We start from the raw sequence: 7780 nt of genomic DNA, 5'->3' as shown, positions 1-7780 counted from the left end.
TACACAGAACACACCCAGTCACTCCATACCCCATCCTTCTACATGCTACACAGAACACACCCAGTCACTCCATACCCCATCCTTCTACATGGTACTCAGTCAATCTTGCATTCGTGCGCTATTTCTCCCGTCTCCCTCCAACAATGACATCACGTCCTAGCTGTGCTTTAGGTTCTGTCTCAAATGGTGCCCTATTCCCTATATAGTGCATTACTTTTGTCCAGGGCCCTGGTCACTATAAAGGGTATAAGGCGCCATTTGGGACGCATTCGTAGGTTCCACAGGAGGTTGGTGGCACCTTAATTGGGGAGGACGGGCTCGTGGTAACYGCTGGAGTGGAGTTAGTGGAATGGTATCAAACACATGGTTTCCAGGTGTTTGTTGCCGCTCCATTCCAGCCATTAGTATGAGCCGTCCTCCCCTCAGCAGCCTCCTGTGTCCTCTATGATACATGACTTCTCTGTTCCTCCACAGGTCAGCCAGATGATATCACACCAACGGATACAGCACTTCTTCAAGCTTTTAAAGGCTTATTTCTTATTCTCTCCTTTTAACAATTCTCTGGCTGCTGTCTCTCTCTTGTTAGACGTAAATCTCAAACGTTAGATGATCATGCAGACCGCAGGTGTGTGTGCTTGTGTTTGTGTGTGTGTGTGTAAATGCAGGTGTTTGTGTGTGTGTGCAGGTGTTTGTGTGTGTGTGCAGGTGTTTGTGTGCGTGTGTGTCTGGTGAGAGGTTTGGAGAGACACCCTAGATATGACTCAGGCCGTCACACTGTCAGACAGACAGAACGTTGCCAGAAAAACAAATCTTGGAGCTCTGCCTCTGTCTCCATCATGTCAAACAGCAGGACGGAGAGAGAACAGTTACAAGATGAATAGAGTCAGATGGACCCCCTCACACTGAACATCAGGGGAATCCTGTGTGTGTGTGTGTGTGTGTGTGTGTGTGTGTGTGTGTGTGTGTGTGTATTCATATATTTCAGTCTCGTCTGTTGGGAGTTGCCTGCCTGCTTCCATCTATGCTCTCGTCTACAAATGCCTCCTAGTAGTGCCTTAGGCTCTGGACAAAAGTAGTGCACTATATAGGGAATAGAGTGTCATTTGGGATATAAAAAATATCTCCAAAGGGACGTGCCCTTTGGAGACTCTCTTCTGCCACGGAGCGTGCCGGTGTCAGGACATTAATTGGGTTTTGATAGAGTTTGCAGGTTGTTTTACGGCCCAGCATTGAACCATCTCAGGGGAGCTCTCTCTCCTCGTAGAAACTCATCGTTCACTAGGGCRGACCGCTCCGGAGGAAGGAAAGATGAGAGACTGAGACGGGGGAGTGGTTCAAGCATTGCACGCACGGGGACACACACACTCACATACTGCCTCCGCCTGCTCGGTGCTGCTAAGTAGGGGCCTCTCCCCTGTCTGTCTCTCATCTCTCCTTCCCCCAGAGCGGTCTGTTCATAGATACCCTAGTGTACACACACTGACACGCATGCATGGACACACACACTCCCCCTATCTCCCCCTTCCCCTCCCTCTCTCCACCCTGGCTGGTGTCTGTATGGTTTGGGCCTGGCACACAACGCTGCCGGTCGGATAGTTTTAACGCTCCCTGGGTAAACCGTCACGACGACGGTCTTCTAATTTCAAGCAGCAGAAGCACTCGGTCACGATAGATTAACCTCAGCAGCAGCTAGCCAGAGTGCCGGGGAACGGTGGAAGGGGGAACGTTTTGACTGTGACACATTCACTGACTGACTGAGGTTTGGAAGCCGTCTGATTTGAGTGGCTAGTTCCCTTCRTCCTCCTCCTCACTCTCTGTCTGTGTCTCTCCCTCCCCCTCGTCACTCTGTCTCTCTTGATGGCTGAACAGAGATGTGTCCGTTCTACTGGGGCACCGACACCTTCCCAGGTCCATGTAAAACACAATCAGCTGGCTGGGCTCTGAATGGTGTCTGTGTGATAATAACTGTGTCACTCTCCATTATGGCTGAAAGGATCCATTCCTAGGGCAGGACATAAATCACAGCGTTTTAAAAGTGCTTTTCTACGCARARACYCARATACACACATACACACTCACCCGCCTCCCCTCCTCTCTCTCCCGTTATGATTCCCAGATGAATAAACAACCCCTGCCCATATTAACCTCCTCAGAAACACTAACGTTGARAGTGATGAAAGTGCCAATTATGACGGCTGTCTGTTTCCGGGGAGGAGGGGGTCTCTGCCTCTCTGCCTACCACATCATTGGGCCAGGGACTTCAGAATAAGAATCTCAATTGGCACCCTACTCCCTACATAGTGCACTACTTTTGACCAGGGTCCATAGGGTTCCAGTAAAAAGTGGGGAAAAGGATGCCATTTGGTCCGCATCTCAGGATACCTCCGAGACCGGGCTGGGCTCGCCCTGCTTTCAGTACTTTGAGAGCCTGGCGGTGTTTGTGTTCATTAGACATAATAGGGATCCTATAAAAACAGATCACTGAGCTTGTCCAAATAAACCTCCTGGTCATTCCTGGCATCTAGCGCTCATTAAACTGGGCTTGTCTGTTGCAGAGTCCTTTTTCATCCTGCAGAGGCAGACAGTGCTAGGCTGGCACTTAACCCACTGCTCCAGAGCCCTGCTGTGCTGTGTTCTGTTGTGTTCAACTCTGTTGTGTTCAACTCTGTTGTGTCCCAAACGGCACCTTGTGCCCTGTGGGCCATGGTTAAACGTAGTACACCATGTAGAGAATAGTGTTCCATTTGGGACTCAAGCTCGGTCTCGCCGTAACCCAGGTTGTATAGGAGGCCCAGCTCCTGCTCCAGCTGAACCATTCAGTTCCAGCAAGGATATCAGCTCTACATTCAATTAGGAGACACATACATCAACACACACACACACACACACACACACACACACACACACACACACAGCCAACCACCAACACACACACACACACACAGAATACTGACTCTAAAAAATAACAGGATCTGCTCACTGTCGTTGACCCAGAAAAAATGCTTCCATGCGCTGCCGCGGTGTGTGTTGTGTGTGGTTTGTGTGGTGTGTATGCGTTTCGTCTCGTGTGTGTGTGCGTTCGTCCCTTGGTGTCTGTGTGGTGTCAGTGGCAGCCCACCACAGCACGGTGCTGCCCTGCCTCTCTTGCCATGTGTCTCCCTATTGCCTTGGTGCTGTTGATGCTAGTCTCTGGCTTGTGGATGGGGAGTTTTACAAAGACATTACCGCCAGGCTGTTCACGGCCGTCAGGGACCAGGACGGTGGGTGAGTTCAACGTAGGCCGACCAGGGAAGTGTGGGATTGGATGGTGGATGGAATGCCAACCGGCGGTCTCCAGACTTCTGATGTTAAGGAGAGGGTCAGAAAGATGGTAACCTGGACCTAGTAAGGATGGTTAGGAAGAGCACACATGGCAGGATCACGTAGCGGTAGAAGGATATGAGGTAGGGGATTCGCTATGGAAGACCTCATACGAAGGCGTACAGCCACGACGCACAACACAACAGCACACACACACACACACACACACACACACACACACACAAGGAAACCGAGAGTGGAGGGGGAGCCCTGTGAGGCCTGAGGTGAGCTGGGTTAACTTAAGGAAGTGATGTTGCGGTAGGGTTGGTCTGTTCCGTGGTTGAAGCAGGAACAAGCTGTGATTGGCACATAGTAACAGTCCTTGGTGTTCTTGAGGAACCAGATCAGGTGTTGTGGTGACACCTCACCAGGGCGGCTGGGGACACTGACTGTGTCCGTCCGTTTGTCTGTCTATCCTCGGAGCCCCCCKAAAAATACTCCGCTCGCGATACAARGCCACATTAAACGTMTTCTCTAACCTCCCAAAAAGAGAAGAAAGGAGACAAACGGATAYAAGAGATGTGGCCTTAGCAAATCAKGAGAAAGAGAGCGTTCCTCTGAAAATATTTGTACTGTAATATTTTATTCAGRTCTGAATGGAGCACGATCAGGTGCAGGCTGCTTTAAAACACTGGCTAGTAGAATCAGTGAGTCGGTTATGAGAGAGGGAGGGATGGAGATGTTTCTGGACCGTAGGGTCATAGAATGAAGGAGAAGACCAGGCCTGTGTGTATCTGCTGCTGATTAGCAGATAGACTGAGTCTGACTCCCAGTGGAGCTTGGGGCACATCACACCAGTTCTCTTCCTCCTTCTCTTTCTCCTATTCCTCCTGTCTCTTCCTCCTCTTTCTCCTTTTCCTCTTCCTCCTCTCTCCTCTTTCTCCTCCTCCTCCTCCGTCTCCTCTCATCTGGTCTTCTTTAGGAACATCTTGAACGCTGTAGTGCAGTGTGCTCCCATGTCATAAAACAGACTGCTCCTCCCCTCCTCTCTGTCCTCCTCCTCTCTCACCCTCCTCTTTCTGGCAGGTGACTGGACAATGTTTTTTATTTCGTGGAAAAAACGGCGCGTTTCCAGCAGCGTTTGGAGAGGACACAGAGCCGTTAAATAGTTTGAAAAATGACTCTGAATGCGATCATTCTCGTCTGTGTCGTCCCGTTTCTTCTCGCTCTGCTGCTGCTTGTGAGAGTGTGAAATATGTGAGGCGGCTGAGAACTTCATTACTTTGCTCCTCGCTCTGTCTGTTGCTGAACATCAGCTAAGCTAGCGTTCCCGTGGGAGCAGTCCCGACACACACACACACACACACACACACACACACACACACACACACACACACACACACACACTGGTCCTCCATTCCTCTGTCCTCCTTAACATCCCCCATGATTCATAGCGTCTCAGCGCGACCTCGGGACGAGCGGCGCTAACCTCCTTTAATCAGGAAGATCTATGAGCAGACTATGAGCCTTAATGGCAATTAACACATGTAGATAGAATAACGGGAGCTTAACCAAATCAAATCCATCATCAGGTACGTGAGGCAGGCACAGCCATTCATAATGTTCAGAGGAGGGACTTCCTCCCTTCTTAGTTTCTGTCTGCCTTTTCTCTCGCTCTAGTTGAAAGGGCCTCTGCGTATTGTAGGAGTTCTCTGTAGTTTGGCTGTATGCTGTTGTTAACTGCACATTGTCTCCGTGTAGGGATGTAGGCTTTGTGTCGTGCATGGTAACCCTAATCCTTCTCGTTCCTCTCCCTCTGCCCCCTCTATCGCTCTCCTCCTTTATCCCCCTCTTCTTCTCCTCCGTAGAGTCTTCTGTCTGTCCATGACACGGTGGCCCAGAAGAGTTACGACCCCGAGCTGCCTCCGCTGCCCGATGACATCGATGATGACGAGGTCTCAGTGAAGATCATACGGCTGGTCAAGAACAAGGAGCCTCTCGTAAGTCCCTCTCACAACTCTGGCCACAACAACAACGTGTTCCCTGTGTTCTTCAATGACCAATAGTCAGTGTGAGATGGTGCTACTCTGTACCTGAAGTCTGCAGAACCAGATGAGACCACTCTGTAACATTACTGGACTGGTACTCCCATCGTTTCTGTGTACTGTTCTGTAAGTCAGTCTGGCCCATGAACAGTATCTGGCTTGGTTTCCTCCCTTGTGGTGTTCCCTCATGGCGCTCCCAGCTCACGTCCGCACGGCGATGTCTGACCCCAGCAAGAGCATCAGTAGCTGCAGCATGGGCTTGTGCATCCCAAGTGGCATCCTATTCCCTACATAGTGCACTACTTTTGGCCAGAGACCTATGGGCCCTGTTCAAAAGTGGTGCACTGCAAAGAGAATAGGGGGTAGTTTGGGAGGCGGCCGTGGTTTTGGCCTTGTTCCCTTTCTCACTCTCATCCTTTACTTCCTGGGTGGCTGCTCCAGTTCCTTCTCTCCACTCTGACAGACATACCATACATTCCCCTGGTCTTCTCTCTCTCTCTCGCCGCTGCTGTCTAACAGCCACCCGTCTGTGGTCAACTGGCAGGTCTGGTCTCTCACCCTCTCCTCTCTTTCTCATCTCTCGATCTCCATCCTTCTCTTCCTCTTTCTCTCTACTGTTCTCTCTCTCACACATATGTATATATATATATATCCCTGTTCTGAACTCAGTGTCCTGCCTGGCTTGACAGTTCTCTTCCTGTCCCTCCCCCTCTGTCACAGAGATCTGTCATCAGAACACCGCCCTTTGTTGTGTGTGTGGAGGCCACGACCCTGTTTTGATCTGGTCTGTGCGTGTAACAGTGCTGTCCTGTTTTGACTGGTTTCGCTCTATTTTGAGGTTCCATTGGCTCTCGGCCTGCCCGGCACCACACCACCCCCCTCCCCCCTAACCACACCCCAGGCGAACCGGAGAGTAATAGAACACACCTAAAGTAATTTGGGGTTCCAGAACTGGAGCCTCCAACCTTCTCCTTCCATGTTCCACTGGCTGGCCATTGTAATAGGTGGCATTCACTTCACTCAGTCAGCCCTGGCTCTGGAATGTCCACTAAGGTCCTTATTGTTTTAGCTGTGCTACTATAGCCCAAACTGCTACTACTACTACTACTACTACTACTACTACTACTACTACTACTACTATAGCCCAAACTGCTACTACTACTACTACTACTACTACTACTACTACTACTACTACTACTACTACTACTACTACTACTACCTGCTGCCTACTACTACTATAGCCAACTACTACACTACTACTACTACTGCTACTACTACTGACTGCTACTACTACTTACTATTACTATGCTGCTACTACTTCTACTTCTACTACTTCTACTGGTACCAACTCTACTACTGCTACTACTAACTTGCTACTACTACTATGTGCTACTGTACCTCTACTACTAGCTACTATGCTACTGCTACTACTGCTACTACTGCCTACATACCTATACTACTGCTACTACTGACTGCTACTAACTGCTACTCTGCTACTACTACTGCTGCTACTACTACTACTACTACTACTACTACTACTACTTCTACGGCTGCTGCTACTACTGCTACTAACTACTGCTTGCTACTTAACTATACTATACTACTGCTGGCTACTGCTACTGCTCTACTGCTGCTACTGCTGCTTAATACTACTACTACTACTACTGCTTACTACCTTGCTACTCTGCTACTACTGCTACTGCTGCTACTACTACTGCTAACTACTACTACCGCTACTACTACTACTGCTACTACTACTGCTGGCTACTCACTATTACTATTACTACTACTGCTGCTGCACTACTACTGCTACTTCTACTACTGCTGCTAACTGCTGCTGATGCTACTGCTGCTACTGCTCTGCTGCTACTACTACTTTGCTAACTATACTACTATGGCTACTGGTACTCTACTACTGCTACTACTGCTATTACTGCTACTGCTACTACTACTGCTGCTACTACTACTATGCTACTACTTACTACTTGACTGCTGCTGCACTACTACTACTGCTCTGCTGCTTCTGCTACTACTGCTACCTGCTGCTGACTTCTGACTGATACTACTGCTACTTACTGCTGCTGCTGCTGCTGCACTCACTCTACTGCTGACTGCTACGTCTGCTACTGCTACTTGCTGCTACTCTACTGCTGCTACTGTGCTGCTGCTACTACTGCTACTACTACTGCTACTACTACTGTACTACTGCTGTTACTACTGCTGCTACTGCGCTGGCTGCTGCTACTACTGCTCTTTTACTACTACTGCTACTACTACTATTGCTACTGGTACCATCTACTCACTGCTACTACTGAACTAGCTTACGCTGCTACTACTAGCTACTGCTGCTATACTAACTACTACATTACTGCTTTGCTACATCAACTACTTACTACTACTGCTACTACTACTAACTACTACTACTACTACGGCTG

At 49.3% G+C, this 7780-nt stretch overlaps 1 pseudogene; it reads left to right on the top strand.

Annotated features, from left to right (window-relative positions):
- Positions 1–7780, top strand: part of LOC111973565 (MAGUK p55 subfamily member 7-like) — a 173846-nt pseudogene that overhangs the window by 71933 nt on the left and 94133 nt on the right.

Source organism: Salvelinus sp. IW2-2015, linkage group LG14 (genome assembly GCF_002910315.2).
Source record: "Salvelinus sp. IW2-2015 linkage group LG14, ASM291031v2, whole genome shotgun sequence".
NCBI lineage: Eukaryota > Metazoa > Chordata > Actinopteri > Salmoniformes > Salmonidae > Salvelinus > Salvelinus sp. IW2-2015.
The sequence above is the reverse complement of the archived record's forward strand: the minus strand, read 5'-3'. Positions and strand labels throughout refer to the sequence as shown.